This window comes from Ambystoma mexicanum, chromosome 4p (genome assembly GCF_040938575.1).
Source record: "Ambystoma mexicanum isolate Mex_15411 chromosome 4p, UKY_AmexF1_1, whole genome shotgun sequence".
NCBI classification, from domain to species: domain Eukaryota; kingdom Metazoa; phylum Chordata; class Amphibia; order Caudata; family Ambystomatidae; genus Ambystoma; species Ambystoma mexicanum.
In genome coordinates, this window is record NC_090927.1 from 349,790,650 (window position 1) to 349,817,076 (window position 26,427).

Sequence of the window (26,427 nt, forward strand, 5' to 3'; positions counted from 1 at the left end):
GAGAAATGAAAAAGAAGCACTTGAGACCTGAGAATTGACATATTCTTTAATTTCTTGACCTAACCTCTCTTCACTACTCTTGCACTATGCAGTGGCCTAGTGGGAGGAGCCAATGGTACATTTATGCACCATCCTGTCACCACCTGGTGGCGTTCAATGACGGTCTGACCGTAACTTGTTGCACTATTTGAAATGTACCCGGAAAATGGGTAGGCACTTAATTTATGTGAAGATACTCATTACACACTTGGATCATATATACGCAATTTAGGTGCTAGTGTACAAATGGGCCTTTGGATCTTTATATTTACTGTGCTTTTGTTGTAAGCTATTTATAGTGCGTGCCTTTGTCAGGTGGGGCATCAGGCACTGACAAGCTAAACAGGGAAACATCAGGGTGGTAAATTTGTCATATAGGGTGGCTGTGTTTCTAAATTCAGAGGATCATGTTACTTAGTTAAGATAATCGTAAGGGTTTTTAAATCTTTTTTTTCTATTGCTCCTCTCTCAACTTCTCAGGGCGTGTGTCGCAGTGATCTGCATGCACGTTAAGCTGGTACTAATGAAATTCGCTACCAATTATTCGCTACCTGTCCCTCCCCCCTCTTTGTATTTATTTATTTATTTGCTTCCTCTTTTCTTTCAAACCCACCGTCACAATTTACTCCCATGCTCTCTATCCCACCCCATGTCCACTTGTTAAACCCTACCTACTCTGTTAATTACTCATTTAGTCTAGTATTTTATTACTCCACTACTTTAATTACTGTTAGATTTAACAATATATTTCTCCCCCCCATTATCTGCTCTCAAATTTTAATACAACCATTATTCTCCAGTTCGTGCAGCAATGACCTCTTTCCCTATGTGTGTTGGTTAATGCATTTGTGACAGTGCTGTGTTCAAAAGCGCTAGTGGCATTACTACATGCACTGTGGTATTTTGTCTCCAAATTGAGTCTGTTGGGAACATGGGTCATCCACCCTTTACCTCTATTTCTCTCCTCCCGTGGTGAACTGTCAATGAAATGTACGCCCCCCCTCAAGTGCACCTTCCTCCACCTTGTGTGTCTCATTTAATTGCTGTGTTATTCATGTATGCATGAGTCCAGTCTCCTCGCTGAAAGATGTGTGCTCAGAATGTAGATAAATGTACTCTCTTGTTATGCGCTATCTCTATGCACCCCCCTCTGTACCGTGCACCCCCACTATTCTTAAACAATCTTCCATACTTTCAACATGTGTATGGCTGGTGTTTAACAAGTTATGGCTTTCTCTATTAATAAGGTGGTCATATCCACATCGCTCATGATGTCTCAAATGTCTCTTCCCTAATGCATGGCCTAGTCGCCCCACTGTCACCCAGAAAAGAAAATATTTTGATACCTATCACCACCCCTATGCAATTGTCCTCTGCATTATTGAGTGTGCGTGAGTATGTGTGTCGGCGTGCGTCTAGCCCGCTCTGTCGGGAAGGTGGAGCATGAGCGTGTGTGGCAGAGTGAGACAAATCAAGTTTGTCTTGGGCTGTCCTATTAAGGGTATAATGTCAATCTATGTCCTATGAAAGGTTTGTTCCCCATCAGGAAGACCCCTCCCAGTCATGTAACCAGTACCGTTGCTATTGTGTCAGTGTTCTGCATGGGTGCTTACTGCTGTGCAGTGCCCCTGGGTTGTGATGCTTGTGAGTCTTAGGGTAGTGGTGCTGTCATTTGTTGTGTCTGTGTCTGTACATGTGGTGGTGACTGTGCCTGCGTTGGTGCTTGTGGTGTTTGTTGAAGTGATCCCTGTATCTGCCCGTGCTGCTGCTGGCCCTGGGCATAATAATTTCCCTGTGCCCCTGCATACTATTGTTGTTCCTAATCCGTCCCATTTTGATTTGTTCCCCCAAAATGACAGGTTCTTGAAACATGTCCTAAATGCCCGCAGATCCAGCACTGTAGTTACTCCCTCCCTTGTCCTTAAGCACCCTCTTTAATGTTCACCGCATCCTATGGTCCCTGCTGTGCATAGCCCGAAATCCTCCCTTATTGTGGGGCAACTGTGGTCTCAATCCGTGCCCTCCTTGGAGTTCCTCCCCCTTCTTTGAACCCTAGCTGGAGCCCGTCCTGCCCCATGTACCCCCCCACATGGGCGGTGCATGTTGTGGTTCTTGTTGATACTGCTATTGTGATGCTTGTGCGTGTGAGTTGGGGCTGATTTTAACTGCCCCTTCCATTGCGCACTTTGATAATTTATTTTTTACCAACTTGTCCTCATCTTCCTTTCTCTACCTCTGCCGTGTGTTTAACCGTCTTCTCTTGCCACAGTGTACAACGCACACAGTCAATTTCTAGCGTGCTATACTTCCTGCCTCCCTTCCATAACCCCATGCCTACTGCACCACCCCTTACTGAGCCTCTATCATGTTTGGCTGTGCTGTCTCATTCAGTCCTTCTCTCCTCCTCCCATCTCTTCCTTTCCCATTCCAGTGCAACCCACTCACTTACCACTTTTATGGCTTGTTCGTCCTCCTGCTTTTGTACCCATTCCCTTGCCATCTATCCCTTCTACACGCTCTTTTCCCATAATCTCCCTCTCATCCTTCCTCCTCCATTCCCTTTCTTCCCTTTCCAGTTCCCCCGCTCTCTTCCTGTCCCTCTGCACTGCACTTTCTTTTCGCAGTCCCTCTCCCTTCTCTCTCTTCTCCCTCCATGTGCACTGCCCAGTCAAGCTTTTGTGTTCCTTCTCCCCACTCTCTTTTGCTATTGTTACTCCTTGCAGCTCCCCCGTTATCTTCCCTTAAATTTAATTCCTCTGTACCTGTGCCTTCAAATCTGCTTACGTGCACTGCAGCCCTCCCTTGCTCCCGCCGGTGCTGCTAGTGGGTTGTTCTGCACCTTCCTGTTTGTTCTCTTTGGTGTATTGTTATTGTGTGTGTGTGTGGTGTTTAAATGTCCTTCTGCTGTTTTCAGTTCTCTCATACAATTCATTCCTTGGTTACCATCTGTGTCATCAAATATTACACTCCCGGAGGAGCAGAAGGGTGAGTCCCCTCTTCCCTCTGCTCGTGCTGGTTCAGCGTCTGCTGACGCCTTGCCACTTCCCTTCCCTTCCCTTCCCTTTGTGCACACCGTTCAACTGTAGCCAGGTGCTTTTTCCCCAGCTTCTTTCCTGTGTAAGTGCTATTCATGTGTGTCATTAGCGATTGCTGCACGCTTCTGGAGAAGCTGCCTATGGGCAGCCATGGTCTTATTTATTTACCTTCAGTATTTTTGAATCTTTGCACACTATGTTTTACTAACTTATTTTGGCATCGAAGCTGTGTGCTACACAAGAGGTGAAGGGGAGTCATTTCTCTATTGTGTGATACCTTTTACCTCACCTCAGTTTGAAAATTTTGATAGTCCGCTGTTCAGGGAGCAAAAGTTAGAAGATAATTGAACATATTTTCAATTTCTGTGAGCCTTCTTGGCTCCGCACCTTAGCTAGTGCACTCCACGTGCAGCCCATCTTCACCAAACCATTGCCTTCTCCGGCACACCCCCACAATCTTGCACATGTGTCTTCCACACACCGCCTTTGGGTCACCTCTTCTTCTTTTCCAAAACCACACCACCATCTCCTCACCATCAAAATCAGTATCCTATGTATCAATCTAAAGGTGACATCACCAAGCTAAAAACACAATACAAATGAACATACAAATGTGCATACACAGAACAATAACCCATTGCTTCCAACCCCACAAATATCCCAAAAATAAAACCCCACAATCCCCACAGCTGTCTTCCTGTTTTAACTGGAACAAGGTAAACCACAATAAAACTCTTATAATTGGACTGCGCATAATGCGTCGCCTCACGTGTGACACACCCCTCATCAGGGGAGCTTAACCAGTCAATTATCTTCCGCACTCGGGAACAATCTAGCTACCTCCTGCGGGGAAACTTCATCCACTCACTGAACTAAAACGCTCAATTAGCAGGGAACCTCATCTACTCATTGATCTACAACGTCAATTCATAGGAAATCCACACCCCCATACATGAAATCGCCATCCAGACCGACTAGCGCGGCACTCCGTCCTATACGTGGGTAGTCACTACCCCACCCAATATGCTCATAAACACAAGAAGGGACCACTGACACCGCTCCAGTCCCAACTACAATTCACGTGCCGATCACCACCAATGCGCCGAATTTTTGCGACAATGTACAATCACCCACCACCCAATTACAATGCCTCCCCCCAGTTTCTACCCAAACAAAAGAACTTAAAATATCTGCAACATACTGATCAACAATACATCATGATTCTTGAAACATTTGCCACAATCACACCCTCCCATCAAAGCCCATGTTGCTGGTTAACTTACATTTCCTCTGCTGCACTGGCACTTGCTCTGCTGCTGGACACCCCCTCAAGGCGCTTCACCGGACCCCTTCTCCTGCAGGGCTCTCACCAGCCCTCAAGCGGGGTATTTCCAAGTGGCCCCCGAAGCCTTTAGCCGGTTACGCGTTTTCCGGTGGTCTTCAGGTGCAGGCGAGGGTCCCACAGCTTCCTTGAGTCGGCGGCAGGGAGTGCAGTTCAACGCAGGGCTTGCACAGGCAGTGCTCATTCACCCATGTTACAATGAGCAATGAGCCTCACAGAGGGCACCAACTTGTTGGGGAGAAGCTGGACCCCCACCAGGGCTGTGGGGCCCAGCAGCTATGGGAGACCCCAACATCTCCCATTTTGCCCAAAGAAATGCAACAGAGTCCCAAGCAGGCAGCAGCATGTTCCAAACTGCGTTTATTTCTGGGCAGCAAAAAAGAAATAAAACACGCAGAGCGTCGTGCACATCGAGATTTCAGGTGCCGTCTCCCCCGGGGCTGGCTTGCAAGCCAGCTTTGTAATCACACTGCAGGCTGACCTCACATAATTAAATCAGCTCCCAGAAACCTATCTCCTCCTGCTATTGGCTGCTGAGTAATAGGTTACCTATGTAGCCCTTATAGAGAGCCTGATAATTGTATGTTAGACTTTTGCGTCAGTGGGTTGGTTTAGCTGTGCCAGCCCACCATTACCTAATTCTAGCTTGTTGCATTATGAATTTGTTCCCATAACTTTTTAGCTGAAACAAGTTTTTTCACCCCCTGGGCTCTCAGTGTTCATTGGCTAGGGCTGAGCCATTCTTGTTACAATTATGTTCCAAATGTTGTGCGAGTCTTTGCGAAAATGTCTTTTGTTCCCAGAAAGAAAAGAAAAAAAACACACTGGGCTTTGGTGCTTTGCTGTGGCTTAGTAGCATTAGTGGAGAATTAAAAAATGTTTGTCTGCAGAAAGCAATGTTATCTGACTGCGCGTCCTTGGTTGCTCGTGGGTTTGCGAGGAGTATTGGTAAAGGCATCTGCAGCTAGTGTTCAGTGAGAGAAATGAACTTGGCTGTAATTTTCCTGAAACATGGCTTTGCACTGTGCAATTAGACCAAGTTAATTCATATAGGCATTTGCAAGCCTTTAAACAGGGATTTTTGTGTTTGTAGATTGTGATATTGCTGCATTGATTGTAATGTAGCATGGAAGTTGCACTGTTGGTGAAGTGGGTGTCTTTCAGCATATTTGTCACCCATGGGTGCGCTGGGGCCTGGTTCAAATGATAAGTGCGCTCCTTGTTCTTCCTGCTGTTATTCTGTATATGCGCCTGGGGTGAGGGGGCAGGGGTTTGATCGCGATTTTCCCCCTACACTACTATCTGAACATTTAATTTCCTCCGGTTGAATATTTTTTCCCGTGCGCAGTGACAGTCTTCTAATAGTTTTCAAGTTGGTTTTATGCACTGTGAACCATTGAGTGGGGGTTCACCTTTAGAAAGACTCCTGCTGCCGGAAGCATTTTTATGCATTTCAATTACTAACGAATTTAAAGGCTGGTAAATAGCACACAATTTTCAGTAGCTTTCACACTCGAATCAGTTTATGCTTATTGCTATTAGTACCCTAGCCCATAAGACCTGGGTACTAAAAGTATTTTTTTTCTGTTTGGAACAAAAAACATTTTTTTAAATGGCCGCCGGGGAAGGCAACTTGAAGTCCGTTTTCCCTTTCCATGGCGGCCATTGAAAAAGTAAACAAAAATGGCCACCATGGAAAGGAGGAATGGGCTACGTATAGTCCCTTCTTCCTTTCCATGACGGCCTGTCGCAGATCGGGTGTGGACACGCTGGGGACAGAAGAGTTTCCAGCGTGTCTGCTGCCGAAATTAACTTCAACGAAGGTAAGTGAGGATGGGGGGGCGTGGCAGGAATTCTGTGGATGGGGGCGGAAGGAGGAGAGAGGGGTAGTGGGACACCACTTACCTCATTCCCCAGCGTGGGAATATGGGGGCCTCCAGCCGTGAGGCAGCCATGAGGCCCACTGGTAATGCCTCCGTGCAGAACCTCCTCATTGGCTGAGAGGCTGCCACCCCTCCCCCTGCCGGGTACTAATGAAAAGACGACATAGGAGTATGTGTAGAAGCTGGACAGGGTTCTTTCTCCACTAATTCCAGTCCCCTTCTAAGTGTTTTTTAATTAGTCTTTTTATTGTATGGCTTGTACACTGGTTCCTTCCCAGTCTCTTAAGTGCTGTACCAAATTAGTGCAGCTTGCATGTTTCATTTTCATCAATGCCCAATGGACTGTAGCAATCTGCCACCAACGGGCACATGTTCCATTAATTCGTAATTTGGTTGCAGGGATCTGGTACGTTTACACTGTAACGTAAGCGGGTTCCCGTCACCAAATTTTCATCATTTGGACTGTCACGTGAAAATATAAAGGGCAAAAGGAGTACAAGCGTATACACTGCCTTTTACCCTTCACATTTGCACTCTGCAGTGCAAAGTGAGCAAACGCTGCCTAGCATGATGGCATGCCAAGTAGCGTTTACTTTTGATTGTTGCCTCACAATTACAATTAAATGCTCTCCGGCATGCTCGCATGTCAGGAAGAATTAAATGTTCATTTGTGAATACTGCTTACCATGCGTGCCTGATAAGAAGTGTTCGCAATGAAAAAGAAACTAAGTCCGATTTGCCAGCATGTCTGACAGCGTTTCTTTGTAATTGTAAACGCTGTCTGCCAAGCATGGCAGAAAGCGTTTACAATGGATCCCACTGGGGTCCGCCAGCTTTATGCTCATGTATTTGCATTGTCATGAAAATCCTTGCTGGTGCAAATGCTGATGCATTTGTATGGCGGAGAGGAAGGAGGGTGGCAGAAACGCAAGTTACGCTCCGCCCCTCCTCTTTGCCATACAAATGGTTGAAAATGAGCAGTGACGTTAATGGAAGGTGTGAAAGCCTTACACAATGATTTTACTCCTTTCTCGTTAATGTTACGGCTCTAATGAGCACCCCAACTGTTTTCCTGGTGAAGTACACCCAGAATGTGTCATGCATGGACATGCAGTCCGCACGGTTTGACCCAATAGGTGAATCTCCCACAGATGTCCTTTTTGGGGGTTTCAAATAGTTGCTGTAACTGATCTTCTATTTTCAGAGGGAACATTAAATTGTTGCTTCTCCAGGTTTTGGCGAGCAGCTGCCAGAGGCAGTCAAGCAGTGGAAGAAACATTATTCATTCACCAAAAGTCCCTCCATCTGTTAATTGAATCAATCTGCTACTCATGATGATCCTCAACTGATCAATATGGATCCATAATAGCAGATACCCCAAGAAGAGAACCTCCTGGCTCTAGAAAATGTCCACACCAGGTTTAGCAATGCATGCACATTATAGCGAGGGGTGTGACATTTAGAGGTATTTCATTGTGGCATTCAGGAATACTTGGGAGAAATGTACAGCCATACAAAACACAATCTACAAATAATTGGGTGCACAACACCTATACTTTTCTAATGTCGGAACTGGGTGCACATTACCGACAATAGTTGTGTAACCAACTAATTCTACATACTTTTGCATACAAATTCGGGCAATTTGGGAAATCGCTGATCATGTTCTCCAACCACAATTCATAGCAAGGAAAATGTTTTTAAAAAATTAGTCTGATGCAATGTATTTATCCGTCATTATTAGTTACTTTAAAATTGTGTTTATAGCTTATTTACAAAGAAACATAAGCACTGCCTTCTAACGTAACTTGCCCAGCAATCAGATTTTGCCCCACCGTGTCCAGTAGGGGCTACAAACTATAGCAGTGTGAGCTTCCTCAAGCAGTGCCACGTCCGATCTGCAGTACCTCAGCAGTGTCGGGGCCCCCCAGAAATAGCCTCTCAGTTCTAAAGGGCACCAGCAATGCCCTGTCAGCCTCTATGATTGTGTCAGTGTGACCTTCCTCTGCTGTCAATGCTACAGGACACCCAGCAGTGTGTGCTTCCTCCAGAAGTACACTGTCAACATCACAGAGCTCCAGCCATGTCAGCATTCCTACCAAAATACACTGCCAGTGCTATCATGATGCAACCGCGTTGCCAGTGACACATGTAAGGGGCAAACAAGAGAATACATGTGCCATTCAGAAGACATGCTGTAAAGAAGAGTGGGCTTTGACTGCCAGTGACGGTTGAGGCATACTCACTGCCGGGTCTCCAGTCGGGAGCGTGGAGCAGATTGCCTTATCCCATTAGGTGTGGGGGAGATGAGAGCCAGCGAGGGGTGACAGGCTGACGGCAGATAGCTGACTCGTCTGTAGACTGGAGTGCGGCGGCGACAGCACAGAGGAAATGACGCACTAACTAAAAGGCCATAACGGCAACTTCCGCAAACGCCTAAACGCCCCTCGTGGTCGGCATATGGCGGGGCAGAGGGGCTCAACGGAGGCTCGACTGTTCATGCGCTCAACGGGGTTCAATCAGAGACCCTTTCAGTCTTTGCAAGGTTCTTATTCGATGCATAAGGGTCTGACAATGGTGACAGGGAAATCGGGATGCTGTACTAGGATTAGGGTGCCCACAAACCGTTTTATTTTCAATTCGCAGAGCATTTTACGAACTTCATCCCGAAATATTGACTGGTGCATCAGAATGAGAAAAAATCATTTTGGAGATGGGCATGCAGCTGGACCTACATGAAAAGAGTGAACAGGAAAGGCAGCTGGCCTTACGCTCAAGTGAATCCTGTAGAGAAGCTTGAGGTGGGATGCTGGAAAAATATTTACTGCACCATATCAGGGTGAGTTAAAGTGCATTTCAGAGACAGTCGTGCACCTGGACAGAAAGTGCACGGAGAGGGTGTGCAGAAGAGGCAGCCATGCCGGCAAGTCAATCCTGCCAAGGCACTTGAAGTGGGACTAAAAAAAATTTACAAGTGCTAGTAAAATATTCAATCTATTATTTCAGGACAAAGTGAAGTGCAAGTCAGATAGTGGCGGGAAAGACCAAACTTTGTTGACACGGATGTGCCTCTCCCCATTGGGAGCAAGGAAGGAAGAAGCACTGGCGAGGCTGCGAGTGGTCAGCCTGCTGCCCCACGCTCCTCTGGGGGCTACAGCCCTCTGGCCGGCCCCACTTTGGCGCAGACCCACAGTGGAGTGCAGCAAAGGTTTCACTCTTGCATCAGGAGGCGAGGTCAGTCTATCTGACTTGCATTTCACTTTGTCCTGAAATGATACATTGAATATTTGACTAGCACTTGCCCATTTTCTGAGTGCCACATCGAGCGCCTTCGTAGGATTGACTTGGCGGCACAGCTGCCTCTTCAGCACACCCTCTCCATGTACTTTCTGTCCAGGTCCAAGCCTGTCTCTGAAATACACTTTAATTCACCCTGATATGGTGCGGATAATATCTTTCTAGCGATAACCAATTCCCACCACCCCAAGTCAAGCTACTCTGCAGGATTTACTTGAGCGTAAGGCCGGCTGCCTCTCCTGCTCACTCTTTGCATGTAGGTCTAGCTGCACGCCCATCTCTGACATTTTAGCATATTCACTGTGATGCAGTACAGTCAATATTTTGCTAGTGATGACCGATTTTCCGGGCCTCGCGTGATGCTCCTTCCTAAGATTCATTTTACGGCGTGGATGCCTCTTGTGCGCATTTATCGCCTGCACTTGCTTTCCAGGCTCCCCCCTGGAAACCCTCCAGCACAATCAAAGCTTTTGTTTGGTTGTGTAATTGCCTCATGGATGAGGACACTAATTTAGGTCTTTGGGGCAGTCAGAGCGTTGGATTGCTTAAAGGGGCTCGGCGCATGTCACCTCTAGGCTGAAGGAGAACCCTTGATCTTGGGTAGCACGGTGGGGCTTCACATGGATTGCTTACAGTGGCTCCGCGCATGTCACCTCCGGGCTGTAGGAGAACCCATGATCTTGGGTAGCATGGTGGGGCTTCACATGGATTGCTTACAGGGGCTCGGCGCATGTCACCTACGGGCTGTAGGAGAACCCTTGATCTCGGGTAGCATGGTGGGGCTTCACATGGACTGCTTACAGGGACTCGGTGCATGTCACCTCTAGGCTGTAGGAGAACCCTTGATCTTGGGTAGCACGGTGGGGCTTCACATGGATTGCTTACCGGGGTTCCGCTCATGTCACCTCCGGGCTGTAGGAGAACCCTTGATCTTGGGTAGCACGGTGGGGCTTCACATGGATTGCTTACAGGGGCTCCGCGCATGTCACCTCCGGGCTGTAGGAGAACCCTTGATCTTGGGTAGCATGGTGGGGCTTCACATGGACTGCTTACAGGGACTCGGTGCATGTCACCTCTAGGCTGTAGGAGAACCCTTGATCCAGGGTAGCATGGTGGGGCTTCACATGGATTGCTTACAGGGACTCGGCGCATGTCACCTCTAGGCTGTAGGAGAACCCTTGATCTCAGGTAGCATGGTGGGGCTTCACATGGATTGCTTACAGCATGAGTGCACAATTTACGGCCCGCTGGCCAGTTGCGGCCCGCCATGCTGTTTTGACCGGCCCGCCAGCAACAAAAACGTTCCTAATGGAGGGCGGCTCGCAAGCAGAATTGGCCGCCCTCCATTAGGAAAAGTCTTTGTTGTCTTCCGGATCGGACAAAACACTGGCCCTCATTGGCTCAGGGCACACGCACCACATAGCACCTACAAGCCACCTAGTGTGTGTGTGCTGCACCAATGGAGGGCCAGCACTATGGCTGGCGTGGTCAATAAGGCTTGATGCCGGAAGGCATTTCAGCCTTGCCACGCCAGCCGTAGTACCAGACCTCACCAGCGTTCCAGCTAGCATGCCTTCCAGCACATCCGGTAAGTACAGATTTTATGGGGGGGAATGTTTGTGTGTGTGTGTGTCGGGCCTTTGTGCTGCTTGTATGTTGAGATGTGGGTGCAGGGTGTGTGTCGGGTCTGCCTGAATGTGTTTGTGTGCAAGTGCAGTGTATGTTGAGATGCTGGGGGCAGGGGAGTGTCGGGTCTGCTTGAATGTTTGTTGTTGTGTGCACTTTCAGTGTATGTTGAGATGCGGGTGTGGGGTGTGTGTCGGGTCTGCCTGAATGTTTGTTTTTGTGTGCAAGTTCAGTGTATGTTGAGATGCGGGGGTGGGGTGTGTGTCGGGTCTGCCTGAATGTGTTTGTGTGCAAGTACAGTGTATGTTGAGATGCGGAGGGGGCGTGTATGTCGGCTCTGCCTGAATGTGTTTGTGTGCAAGTGCAGTGTATGTTGAGATGCTGAGGGGGGGGTGTTGGGTCTGCCTGAATGTTTGTTGTCGTGTGCACTTTCAGAGTATGTTGAGATGCGGGTGTGGGGTGTGTGTCGGATCTGCCTGAATGTTTGTTTTTGTGTGCAAGTTCAGTGTATGTTGAGATGCGGGGGTGGGGTGAGTGTCGGGTCTGCCTGAATGTTTGTTGTTGTGTGCACGTGCAGTGTATGTTGAGATGCTGGGGGGAGGGGGATGTCGGGTCTGCTTGAATGTTTGTTGTTGTGTGCACTTTCAGTGTTTGTTGAGATGCAGGTGTGGGGTGTGTTTCGGGTCTGCCTGAATGTTTGTTTTTGTGTGCAAGTTCAGTGTATGTTGAGATGCGGGGTGGGGTGAGTGTCGGGTCTGCCTGAATGTTTGTTGTTGTGTGCACGCGCAGTGTATGTTGAGATGCTGGGGTGGGGTGTGTGTCGGGTCTGCCTGAATGTGTTTGTGTGCAAGTGCAGTGTATGTTGAGATGCGGAGGGGCGTGTATGTCGGCTCTGCTTGAATGTGTTTGCGTGCAGTGTATGTTGAGATGCTGGGGTGGGGGTGTCGGGTCTGCCTGAATGTTTGTTGTTGTGTGCACTTTCAGAGTATGTTGAGATGCGGGTGTGGGGTGTGTGTTGGATCTGCCTGAATGTTTGTATTTGTGTGCAAGTTCCGTGTATGTTGAGATGCGGGTGTGGAGTGTGTGATGGGTCTGCCTGAATGTGTTTGTGTGCAAGTGCAGTGTATGTTGAGATGCAGAGGGTGTGTGTGTCGGGTCTGCTTGAAGGTTTGTTGTTGTGTGCAGTTTCAGTGTATGTTGAGTTTCGGGTGTGGGGTGTGTGTCGGGTCTGCCTAAATGTTTGTTTTTGTGTGCAAGTTCAGTGTATGTTGAGATGCGGGGGTGGGGTGAGTGTCGGGTCTGCCTGAATGTTTGTTGTTGTGTGCACGTGCAGTGTATGTTGAGATGCTGGGGGGAGGGGGATGTCGGGTCTGCTTGAATGTTTGTTGTTGTGTGCACTTTCAGTGTATGTTGAGATGCAGGTGTGGGGTGTGTTTCGGGTCTGCCTGAATGTTTGTTTTTGTGTGCAAGTTCAGTGTATGTTGAGATGCGGGGTGGGGTGAGTGTCGGGTCTGCCTGAATGTTTGTTGTTGTGTGCACGCGCAGTGTATGTTGAGATGCTGGGGTGGGGTGTGTGTCGGGTCTGCCTGAATGTGTTTGTGTGCAAGTGCAGTGTATGTTGAGATGCGGAGGGGCGTGTATGTCGGCTCTGCTTGAATGTGTTTGCGTGCAGTGTATGTTGAGATGCTGGGGTGGGGGTGTCGGGTCTGCCTGAATGTTTGTTGTTGTGTGCACTTTCAGAGTATGTTGAGATGCGGGTGTGGGGTGTGTGTTGGATCTGCCTGAATGTTTGTATTTGTGTGCAAGTTCCGTGTATGTTGAGATGCGGGTGTGGAGTGTGTGATGGGTCTGCCTGAATGTGTTTGTGTGCAAGTGCAGTGTATGTTGAGATGCAGAGGGTGTGTGTGTGTCGGGTCTGCTTGAAGGTTTGTTGTTGTGTGCAGTTTCAGTGTATGTTGAGTTTCGGGTGTGGGGTGTGTGTCGGGTCTGCCTGAATGTTTGTTTTTGTGTGCAAGTTCAGTGTATGTTGAGATGCGGGGGTGGGGTGTGTGTCGGGTCTGCCTGAATATGTTTGTGTGCAAGTGCAGTGTATGTTGAGATGCGGAGGGGGGGTGTATGTCGGCTCTGCTTGAATGTGTTTGCGTGCAGTGTATGTTGAGATGCTGGGGTGTGTGTTGGATCTGCCTGAATGTTTGTTTTGTGTGCAAGTTCAGTGTATGTTGAGATGCGGGTGTGGGGTGTGTGACGGGTCTGCCTGAATGTGTTTGTGTGCAAGTGCAGTGTATGTTGAGATGCTGAGGGGGGGTGTTGGGTCTGCCTGAATGTTTGTTGTTGTGTGCACATTCATTGTATGTTGAGATGCGGGTGTGGGGTGTGTGTCGGGTCTGCCTGAATGTTTGTTTTGTGTGCAAGTTCAGTGTATGTTGAGATGCGGGGGTGGGGTGAGTATCGGGTCTACCTGAATGTTTGTTGTTGTGTGCACGTTCAGTGTATGTTGAGATGCAGAGGGGGGAGAGGGGGTGTCGGGTCTGCCTGAATGCCTTTGTGTGCAAGTGCAGTGTATGTTGAGATGCTGGGGGGGGCTGAGGGGGGTGTCGTGTCTGCCTGAATGTTTGTTTTTGTGTGCAAGTTCAGTGTATGTTGAGTTGGGGGTAGGGGGGTCCAGGTCTGCATGGGTGCATGCTTGTGAGTTTGTTTGGTGAGTTGGGGGGTGGGATGTGGGGGGTTCGGGTCTGTATGGGTGCGTAGTGTATTGGTGTATGCTTGTGAGTTTGCGTGCTGATTTGGAGGGTGGGGGGTTCGGGTCTGTATGGGTGCATAGTGTATTGGTGTATGCTTGTGAGTTTGCGTGCTGAGTTGGGGGGTGCGGGGTTCGGGTCTGTACGGGTGCATAGTGTATTGGTGTATGCTTGTGAGTTTGTGTGCTGAGTTGGGGGGTGGGGGGTTCGGGTCTGTACAGGTGCATAGTGTATTGGTGTATGCTTGTGAGTTTGCGTGCTGAGTTGGGGGGTGGGGGTGTTCGGGTCTGTATGGGTGCATAGTGTATTGGTGTATGCTTGTGAGTTTGTGTGCTGGGGTGGGGGGTTCGGGTCTGTATGGTTGCATAGTGTATTGGTATATGCTTGTGAGTTTGTGTGCTGATTTGGGGTTGGGGGGTTCGGGTCTTGTATTGGTGTATGCTTGTGAGTTTGCATGCTGAGTTGGGGGGTTTGGGTCTGTATGGGTGCATAGTGTATTGGTGTATGCTTGTGAGTTTTCGTGCTGAGTTGGGGGTGAGGGGGTTCGGCTCTGTATGGGTGCATATAGTGTGTTGGTGTATGCTTGTGAGTTTGTATGGTGAGTTGGGTTGTGGGGGTCTGTATGGGTGCATGGTGTATGCTTGTGAGTTTGTGTGCTGAGTTGGGGGTGGGGGGTTCAGGTCTGTATGGTTGCATAGTGTATTGGTGTATGCTTGTGAGAAGGTGTGCTGAGTTGGGGGTGGGGGGTTCGGGTCTGTATGGGTGCATGGTGTATGCTTGTGTGTTTGTGTGCTGAGTTGGGGGGTTCAGGTCTGTATGGGTATGTAGTGTATTGGTGTATACTTGTGAGTTTGTATGGTGAGTAGGGGGGTGGTGGTCTGTATGGGTGCATGGTGTATGCTTGTGAGTTTATGTACTGAGTTGGGGTGGGCATTCGGGTCTGTATGGGTGCATAGTGTATGCTTGTGTGTTTGTGTGCTGAGTTGGGGGTTCAGGTCTGTATGGGTGCGTAGTGTATTGGTGTATACTTGTGAGTTTGTATGGTGAGTTGGGGGGTGGTGGTCTGTATGGGTGCATGGTGTATGCTTGTGAGTTTGTGCGCTGAGTTGGGGGGTGGGGGTTGGGGTTTGGGTCTGTATGGGTGCATAGTGTATTGGTCTATGCTTGTGAGTTTGTGTGCTGAGTTAGGGGTGGGGGTTCGGGTCTGTATGGGTGCATGGTGTATGCTTGTTAGTTTGTGTGCTGAGTTGGGGGGTGGGGGGTTCGGGTCTGTATGGGAGCATAATGTATTGGTGTATGCTTGTGAGTTTGTATGGTGAGTTGGGTGATGAGGGCTCAGGTTTGTATGGGTGCATGGTGTATTCTTGCGTGTTTCTATGCTAAGTTGGGGGTCCAGGTCTATATGGGTACATGGTGTATGCTTGTTAGTCTGTATACTGGGGTTGGGGGTTGGGGTCTGTATGAGTATGTATGCATGGTGCATGCTTGGTGGCATGGGGCATAGTGGTGGGGCCATGGGGCATAGTGTTTGGTTGAGGGCTGGGTGCCATGGGGCATAGTGTTTGGTTGGGGGTTGGAGCCATGGGGCATAGTGTTTGGTTGAGGGGTGGGTGTCATGGGACATAGTGTTTGGTTGAGGGGTGGGTGCCATGGGGCATAGTGTGTGGTTGGGGTGGGAGTCATGGGACATAGTGTTTGGTTGAGGGGTGGGGGCCATGGGGCATAGTGTTTGGTTGGGGGGTGGAGGCCATGGAACATAGTGTTTGGTTGGGGGTGGGGGCCATGGGGCATAGTGTTTGGTTGAGGGGTGGGTGTCATGGGGCATAGTGTTTGGTTGAGGGGTGGGTGTCATGGGGCATAATGGTTGGTTGAGGGTTGGGGGCCATGGGGCATAGTGTTTGGTTGGGGGCCATGGGGCATAGTGTTTGGTTGGGGGTGGGGGCCATGGTGCATAGTGTTTGCTTGAGGGGTGGGTATCATGGGGCATAGTGTTTGGTTGGGTGTCATGGGGCATATTGTTTGGTTAAGAGGTGAGGGTCATAGGGCATAGTGTTTGGTTGGTGAGTGGGAGCCATGGGGCATAGTGTTTGGTTGGGGAGTGGGGGCCATGGGACATAGTGTTTGGTTGAGGGGTGGGCGCCATGGGGCATAGTGTTTGGTTGGGGGTGGGAGCCATGGGGCATAGTGTTTGATTGAGGGGTGGGTGTCATGACGCATAGTGTTTGGTTGGGGGGTGGGTGACATGGGGCATAGTGTTTGGTTAAGGGGTGGGGTCATGGGGCATAGTGTTTGGTTGGGGTGTGGGGGCCATGGGGCATACTGTTTGGTTGGGGAGTGGGGGCTATGGGGCATAGTGTTTGGGTGAGGGATGGGCGTCATGGGGAATAGTGTTTGGTTGGGAGAGGGAGCCATGGGGCGTAGTGTTTGGTTGAGTGGTGGGTGTCATGGGGCATAGTGTTTGGTTGAGGGGTGGGTGCCATGGGGCATGGTGTTTGGTTGGGGTGGGGTTCATGGGGCATAGTGTTTGGTTGGGGGTGGGGGCCATGGTGCATAGTATTTGGTTGGGGGGTGGGTTTCATGGGGCATAGTGTTTGGTTGGGGTGTGGGGGCCATGGGGCATAGTGTTTGGTTGGTGGGTGGATGTCATGGGGCATAGTGTTTGGTTGGGGGGTGGGGGCCATGGGTCATAGTGTTTGGTTGGGGGGTGGGTGCCACAATAATAAAGCCAAACCAGGCACAGTTAGGAGATGTACATCCTTTGCTTTTTGTGGAAACCTCGCTCAACGAAGGCCATACCCCTCTTGGGCAACCCAAACAGCAATGTATAGCAGTCCAAAATAATGGAATGTCCAATTAAGGTTCAATAAAATATATATATAATTTAATTAAACAGACGCTATTCAATAACTAAATAGAAATATATGATAACAATGGAAAATGTGTAGTCCAAAATGTAAGTTTGAAAAACAAATAAAAATCATTACACCTCAAAAACGTATTCTTTGTCCATGTGTTTAATAAAAATTGGGGGTTGAAAAAGCCTCCTGTCACGCCACGCCCCTCTGCGCCTACCGCCCCACCCACATTTACTTTTCAGCCCACTATAGCCATCATGTAAGGTACTTTCGGCCCTCTGTCAAAATCAGTTGTGCACCCCTGGCTTACAGGGACTCGGCGCATGTCATCTCCAGGCCGTAGGAGAACCCTTGATCTTGGGTAGCATGGTGGGGCTTCACATGTATGGCTTACAGGCACTCGGCACATGTCACCTCTATAGAACCTTTGATCTTGGGTAGCATGGTGGGGCTTCACATGGATTGTTTACAGGGACTCGGCGCATGTCACCTCTTGGCTGTAGGAGAACCCTTGATCTTGGGTAGCATGGTGGGGTTTCACATGGAATGCTTACAGGGACTCGGCGCATGTCACCTCTAGAGAACCCTTGATCTTGGGTAGCATGGTGGGGCTTCACATGGATTGCTTACAGGGACTCGGCGCATGTCACCTCTAGAGAACCCTTGATCTTGCGTAGCATGGTGGGGCTTCACATGGATGGCTTACAGGGCTCGGCACATGTCACCTCTATAGAACCTTTGATCTTGGGAAACATGGTGGGGCTTCACATGGATTGTTTACAGGGACTCTGCGCATGTCACCTCTTGGCTGTAGGAGAACCCTGGATCTTGGGTAGCATGGTGGGGTTTCACATGGAATGCTTACAGGGACTCGGCGCATGTCACCTCTAGAGAACCCTTGATCTTGGGTAGCATGGTGGGGCTTCACACGGATTGCTTACAGGGACTGGGCACATGTCACCTCTTGGCTGTAGGAGAATCCTTGATCTCGGGTAGCATGGTGGGGTTTCACATGGAATGCTTACAGGGACTCGGCGCATGTCACCTCTAGAGAACCCTTGATCTTGGGTAGCATGGTGGGGCTTCACACGGATTGCTTACAGGGACTGGGCGCATGTCACCTCTAGCCTGTAGGAGAACACTTGCTCTTGGGTAGCCTGGTGGGGCTTCACATGGATTGCTTACAGGGACTCGGAGCATGTCACCTCTTGGCTGTAGGAGAATCCTTGATCTCGGGTAGCATGGTGGGGCTTCACACGGATTGCTTACAGGGACTGGGCGCATGTCACCTCTAGCCTGCAGGAGAACGCTTGCTCTTGGGTAGCCTGGTGGGGCTTCACATGGATTGCTTACAGGGACTCGGAGCATGTCACCTCTAGGCTGTAGGAGACCACTTGCTCTTGGGTAGAATGGAGGGGTTTCACATTTACCACTGATCAAAGCGAGGATGGCTGACCTCAATGAAAACTATACTATATATGTATATGGGGAGCAAGAGAAACAAAGCCGGAATCAAGCATTCAGGACTGGATACAAAAAATAACAGCCGCAAACTGAGGATAGAAAGAGAAGTGCTTGCTTAACGTTTCTCAACCCCTTATCAAGCAGGTAGAGTGTTAAAATAGCAGCTACTATGGAGAATCTGTTCTACAGGTAGTTCCTTCCAGTGGTGCACAACATGTGGCTCTTCAGGGCATGATTGATGGGCCTCCACGTCTCATGAGTTTGAAGTATTGACTGGCCTAAAGTCAGCCAGTCACTCTGTCAGGTCAGGTCTGTGAAGCCACTGTGCGCCAGGTTCTGTCTATGCATGCATTACTTCTAATTAAAAGCAGGATTTCAGTTACATAATACAAATACATGAAAGTGGTAATGCCATTAAAAAGACATGTATCACTTGGGACAGTAAAAATGGATTAAATAAAAAGTCCACTTTAAAACACATGTTTTTAAACTCAAATTTGTGCACTGGTGCCGCCACCACATGCCCATTCCCATATATAGTTCGGCCCGCTGTATGGGACTTGTGTGGTTCATTCGGCCCTCCAGTGAAACCAGTTGTGCACCCTTTATTTATGTTCTAAGCACTGAGTAAAGTGCTTAAAAATGTTCACGGCGTGTTTATTTAGCTCATGTTCTGTGCCCTATACACGCTTGAGTAGTGCTTAGCAAATGCTTTAATAAGGCCTTTTTGAGGCATTTGCCTTGCTTAGCCAATCCTTAAGAAAGGCCTTTCCTTCTGACTAGGGGAGGAGGGACATTAATGAACAATAATGGCTTTCTGATGCCTTGCAGCCGCCAGATTCTCCCAGCAAATGCAGGCAACAATTGCTCTCACTTATTAACTGCGGCCGCCGAACCAGGGATGGCACTGGGATTCGTGGCGCTCTGTCTAAAAAGATATTGTGGGCCCTTAGAGGGACTGAACTCTGTAGCTATTCATAATATATTTAAAACTGGAGACACTTTAATGAGTTCAATATCAATGCAGCCACATCTGTTTTAAAATGCAAGCCTTCACCACTGGCAGCACATTTCCTTTTCTTATCTTTCCTTGGCGTGCAACATTTCCAATATAATTAGAACTGCTGGCAGCCCCACTCTTGCCTTCAAAATCGCAGGCCATGGGGAGGGAGACTGGGACGGGCATGGTATTTTCATCGAAAATAAATCATCGAAAGGAAAATCCATCGACACAAATGCAACGAAAATAAATGCATCGAAATGCAATATTTTACATTAAAAAGTACATATCATCGAAACTTGGCCATCAAGTATTGGAATGGACAGGTTTCGATGGATACTTACTTTTAAATGTAAAAGATGGTATTTCGACGCTTATGGAGCTGTCCAGTGCTGAAATGTTTAAAGTATTTCGGCACTGGCTAGCTCCTTGTAACATTTTACTGTTTATTGTATATAGGGGGTACCCCCAACCCCCAAGGACACCCCCAACCCTAAACCAGCCCTAACGCCAACCCTAACTCCAACCCTAACCCAACCCTAACTCTAACCCTAACCATAAACCAACCCTAACCCTACCGCTAACTCTAATCCTAACTCCAAGCCTAACTCCAACCCTAACTCGATGGAAAAGTTTTCGATGGAAAGTCCAGATACCCATGTGCAAGGGTCTTGGTCGAGATACTGTTTTGGAAGCTCTGAAACCATCAGGTCAATTTTGCATGACTAGGGACATTGCTTGCAGTCACTTTCCTTTCGTTAGATAACATCACAAATAACAATATTTCAAAATATTTGAGGTACTAGTGCATTTTAGTGAGTAGCTAATGGCCAGGACAAGCACACATCGAGTGTCAAATTGGATATGCTATACTCGCTCGCATAAGTATTTTCTTCTTCTAGTAAACATTTACTCAAATAAAGAGATCATGCCTGTTAAGGAGAGAAGAGAAGAATTACATTTTGCATAAGGTCAGAAACAGCTTTGCACCCAGTGAAAGTCCTTCAATAATACATTTCATATGTATGTTATCAAGATGATGTGCTTTATTTTAAAAATACTGTTCTACCATCTCCAGGAGGGATGGAGTAACCGTATAGGGTGTAGGTCAGAACGTCCAATTCATCATGGTGGACCCACGTTTTGGAAACTGCACATGGGCCCTCCATGAAGAACAGTTTTAATCATTTTGTGAATGCATGCTTTTTAAAAAAATGGCATACATTTGTATTCACGTTTAAACATTTTTAACAACAGATTTAAAAAATATGATTCAAAAGCAAAAAAAAAGGCTTAGACCATCTCCCTTCTCTGCTGCCCAGGAAATTAACTAAAACCCGTTCCTAATTGAGACTAATAGTTCCCCCCAAAAAAGTCTCCTTTCTCCAATGATCACTCACATTCTTGGAAAGCAAAAGATTTCCACAAAGCATCATAAGGTCCTTCCATTTTCGATAAAGCCCTCCGCAGGCCAGATTCCAATGTCTAAAGATAACTCTGCGTTCATTTGCTAACGCTAACGATAAACATTGGTCTAACAATTGGTTTGGTAAAGCCAAGTTGTACTCTGAAGAGCCCAATATAACACGGGCTTGGGACTTCTCTAAAATAAATCCTGCAACATGTTCCACTAGCATAACAACTTTACCCTGGAATACACACATTTTAGGAAAGTGCCAATTCATTTGTCTGCTAGTTCCTCAGCCAACGACCCCTCCAACACATCTTGTGTAGCTTTCATAGCAAGATGGCACACACAACAGTATAACCTGTGAAGAATTCATCCAAGTGTTTGAGTCCCAAAATCCAAAAGACCATCCTTCAATACTTAGTTGCCAGTCTTTCAGATCTAATGTAATTGGCTATTTTCTTTTCAATAGTGCTTTCAATTTCAGAAGGGACAGCAAGGATGTGTCCATCAACAGCTGATGTTCCCCGGAAAGTTCTCTTTTATTGTTCACAAAAACATTCAAATGGTGAATGGCATGGTCCCTCGTGTCGCCAGAGGTTACTTACTGGGAAAACATACTACGCAGAGATTTTCAAAAAGAACTACTAAAACTCTCAGACTAGCAGAGACCTATCTAAACTAATCGCTTAGCCTGTCTAGTTTAACCCTTTAAGTGCCAAGGGCGAGGTATCTCGTCCTTGGGATTACCTCCCCAGTGCCAAGGACGAGATAGCTCGTCCTTGGCACTTAAGGGGTTAATGAAGGAGAAAATGTTAGAAGGCTTTGCATGGTGAAATACCGAAATCACCGAAAAAGGCCTTGGCACTGGGGGGGAAAACCCATTTAAGGGATTATTTTAAATAGGTCAGTACTTCTCTGACAGTTTCGTTTTGTTCTGATTTCTGTTGATAGATGGTGGCATGACTCTGATCTGTCACCTAACACTGCAGATCGCCGATTCCCGAGGGCCTACATACGGACCCCCCGACCCCCTCCAAGTGCTCAAAAAGAATAAGCTAGGAGACCTACTTGCAAATCTTCATAGGAGGCTTCCAGAGGAGGATATCAGGGCTGGTGAGAGTGCATGCAGGGCCGCACGTGGAACTGAGTGTCCTGTTTGGGATCTCGGAATGGGCAATGTGGGATGGCACATTTTTTGGGGATATGCTGAAATGGGATGGAGATTTTGGGCTGGATATATAGTATTGGCTGTAGTCTTGCCTGTTTAATAGCTGTGGTTCTTTTAGTTCTGTCTCTCTTTTATACAGCGATTAATCTAGAAAAATACCAACAGTAGTGACTGAGCCTGGTACACCGTCTGGGTACTGGTCAGGGTTACAGATTGAGGAAAGGGGAAAGCACAGAATTAAAAAGTGATAGTTAGATGAGTGGATGGTGAGAATCATTATCCCTGTCAGGACCACATTATTTGGGGAATCAGGCCGAATGGAGGGGCCAACAGAGAGGTAGAGTTAGAATCAGAGGCCCAGGGGGTCCGCAGGCATATCAGACCCAGCAGGGTGGGGGATATGTGAGACAATCGCAACAACCAAGACAATGGGCACAGTTTGATCAACCAAAGGGGTGAGGAGCACATGGGCAACGGATACAGGGAAATCTGCAGGCTCCTAGAGCCATGGCATTGAATCCTTTGACTTTTAATTATTGTAAACAGGAGGGCCAATGGATCTTTTTATTCTAGCAGACAATGTATAGGAAATCCCCATCTATTGGCTTTAGGCAATATTTTCCATGAGGGCTCTCCAAAGGGACAACGTTTTAGGAGCCCTCTGGGTCACTGCGTGAAGGACACCTGGCTGCTATTTTCCGATTCCGCCAGTGTATACCGATTAGAACAATGCATCCTTATTCTTGTCCGGACGTGCACCAGGGGACGGTGGCGCTACACCCCTCACCTGAGAAGGTTGATACTGGATATCGTCAGACCAGAACGACCGACCCAGAAGCAGAGGATCACATGATGACGAGAGACAGAATGGAAACTGAAGACAGCCTATGGAAATATACAAGAAGGGTTATTGTTATGTCTCGGGAGGGAGCAGGAGAGGTCAACTGGAAATTATGTATATTATAAGGGGCCAGATCATAGGTAGATATAAGGGTAAGGCAAATTGGAGGCAGGGTGGGTTACTTTGGGTGGTGGGCTAATGGGGTGCTGTCAGTTTGTGTTGTTTGCAAACCGGTAATAAATGGTATCTTGATTTGTCCATTCTCAATAAGACTACTGAATGCTTTTGTTCTGATTTGCATTGATACTAGAATACCAATAAAAAGTTTTTTATCAATCAGTAAACACCCATTATTCCATGTAGGAGCACCTGAGGAGATAGCCAACTCAATTCTGTGTTTCTTATTCATAGCCCACCATACTGTAAATGTATATGCAATCATAACATTCAGATTTTTCAATGGTATACCCTAATATGTAAATGTCAAGGTATTATGTGGGTATAATAAATAATCTTCTTAAGAAGACCAAAAATATTTCCCCTGACCCACAATGCCCTCCCTAGCTAACAACGCAAGAAGATTTGCCTAAAAATACTTCTTAATGTTGGGAAGATTAAGCCCCCCCCTTCTCCCTTTGAAGCTTATCTAATTGAATTTTAGGCTTTTACCATGCCATTAAAAAAGACACAGAATTGTTTCTTTATCTCCATAGAAATTATGTGTTGGAATGTGACAGGGGAGCATGCTAAAAAAATATAAGATCTGATGGCATTACACCATTTTAAATGATGCCACATAAGAAAGAAGAACAGTAGAAAGCCCCACCTTTTAAAATAATTTTCAATACCCACCCAGATCATTTCTACGCTAATCTTAACAATTGACTAGATTGAGTTGCTAAGAATTATGCCCAAATACTTTATACATTATGATGTTTGAATAACAAGAATTAAAGGAAAAGAGAGTTTAGACCCCCATCCCGTAAGTGAGGGGACCTCTGTCTACTCCAACAGATTTTTTATCCTCTTAGGCAGCCAAATGTCGACATAATCTATACATTCTCTGCAAATATCACTTTGTTTCTGCCAGAGTAAACAGGATATCATCTGCATACAGTGAAGGCTTAGAACAGAGCCCAACCCATCTAAATACAAGAGATGGACGTCTTCTCCTTGATCTTGTATGCTAAAGGCTACATAGCCAAGGCAAAAAGAAGGGGGAGGGCAGGGGCAACCCTGCCTTGCTTCTCTCCCAAGGACAAAGGGCAAAGAGACCTTGTCACCCACAGCGACAGCCGCAATTGGTGCATTGTTTAACGTCTGGATCTTATTTAGGAATGTCTCATGAAGGTCAAACTCCAACAGTGCATACCACTAAAAGGGTCATTCTACCTAGTCGAAGGCTCTCTCTGTGTCTATTGATACAGGAGTGGGATTGTCTGGGAAATTATTTGAGTGTGTTATAATATGAGCTAACCTTTGCATATTCTCAGAGGAGGACTATGAAAGAAACTTGGTATGGGTGAATAAACTCTCTGATATAAGTTTGCAAGCTATCTACCAAAATGTTCAGTAATGATATCAATCAATAACTCACATTCCCATGGGCCCTTCCCAGGTTTGGGTATCACTTTTAATGTACTTTGATTTATGGAATCTGGGATACTGCCTTGAATAGGAACATGTTGAACACTCTGTAAGGTGGGGAATCAGTCAGTGTGGGGATAGTTGGTAGAATTCTGAACTAAAACCATCTGGGTCCGGGGCCTTCCTTCCTTCAAGACTGAAAATAACCCTCTGAACTTCCTCCTCCATGATGGGTGTGATCAATTGAACGGCTGCTTCTTTGAACAGTTACGGAAGTGAAATCAACCCAAAGAAATATCTGTGTCTGGGAGAACTCCCCGAGATGTGCAGAGGGCTTATAAACAGACTTAAAGGTATAATTTATTGAGTTTTGGTCTGAAGAGTTAATCCCTGCACTGTTTTTGATCTCCATTATGTACCTGGCCAGTTGTTTCTGCCTAATCAGTTTTAAGAGCATTTTGCCCGCCTTTTTACTCTGATCATCGAAAATGCTACCCGCTTTCTTGGGAAGAGAAATACCTCTGGCCCTACAAACTATTACGATCTCTCTTAGCATCACTAAGCTGAGTTATTTTGGATCTCGTCAGCTGTAGCCTAAAAACTGTTCCTAAATATTTAGGAGGTAATTCATAGAATTAAGCGCACAAGTGGCGCTCGCGGCTGGCGCACAGTGTGCGCATGCGATAGTCTGCACCAGCCGCATGTGCCAAAATCCATTTCAGCGCACAGCGTATTCATGGATTTTAGCCACCAAAAGCAGCTGCGGCGCAGAGTGGCGCAGCGACCCTGCAGCAGCGCCAGTAACGCCCCCAAGAACACCCCTCGCGCAAGGAAAAGCCATCAAAATCCCCAATCCAGCGCAAAGGGCTGCGCTAACCCTGGACCAGTATACAGGACCGCCACACAGCACACGGTAAGCAGGGAACGTGTATTCCTGGGGTCCGCGGGAAGTTTCACCCGCGATTTCAGCAGGGTACGTGTGTTTCTGGGGTGCGGGCAAGTTTAACACGCGATTTCAGCAGGGTACGTGTATTCCTGGGGTGCGGGGAAGTCTAACACGCGATTTCAGCAGGGTACGTGTATTCCTGGGGTGCGGGGAAGTCTAACAAGCGATTTCAGCAAGGTACGTGTATTTCTGGGGTGCGTGGGAAGTTCCACACGCGATTGCACAAGGGTACGTGTATTTCTGGGGTGCGGGCAAGTTTAACACGCGATTTCAGCAGGGTACGTGTATTTCTGGGGTGCGGGGAAGTTTAACACGCGATTTCAGCAGGGTACGTGTATTTCTGGGGTGCGCGGGAAGTTACACACGCAATTGCAGCAGGGTACGTGTATTTCTGGGGTGCGGGCAAGATTAACACGCGTTTTCAGCAGGGTACATGTATTTCTGGGGTGCGGGCAAGTTTAACACGCGATTTCAGCAGGGTACGTGTATTTCTGGGGTGCGGGGAAGTTCCACACGCAATAGGCCCTGTGCGAGTGGGGTACATGTATTTCGGGGGTGCAGGGGATTCCTACACGTGAATTGGCAGTGTGGGTCCTCCCAGGTGTTCCCTCTACACCCTCCACAGCCCCTGCAGGCAGACCACACCACAGGGGACTACCCTGCACCCCTGGGCAGGTCCCGTAGGCAGCCCATCCACCATGGGCATGCCCCCCCAGCCAAGCCACATGTCACCTTGCACTAGTGATCACCAACGCATTACCCCCTTGCACCCCCACCCCCCAGCTGTGCAGGGCACCTGCCTGCAGGCCCCCACTCATGTCCCCCAGCACCCCCACCCCCCAGCAGTCAGGGGCACCTGCCTGCAGGCCCCCACTCATGTCCCCTTGCACCCCCACCCCCCAGCAGAGTGGGGCACCTGCCAGCAGGCCCCCACTCATGTCCCATTCATGTCCCCCTGCACCCTCACCCCCCAGCAGTGCAGGGCACCTGCCAGCAGGCCGCCACTCATGTCCCCTTGCACACCCACCCCCCAGCAGTGTGGGGCACCTGCCAACAGGCCCCCACTCATGTCCCCTTGCACACCCATCCCCCAGCAGTGCGGGGCACCTGCCAGCAGGCACCCACTCATGTCCCACTAATGTCCCCTTGCACCCCCAACCCCCAGCAGTGCAAGGCACCTGCCAACAGGCCCCAA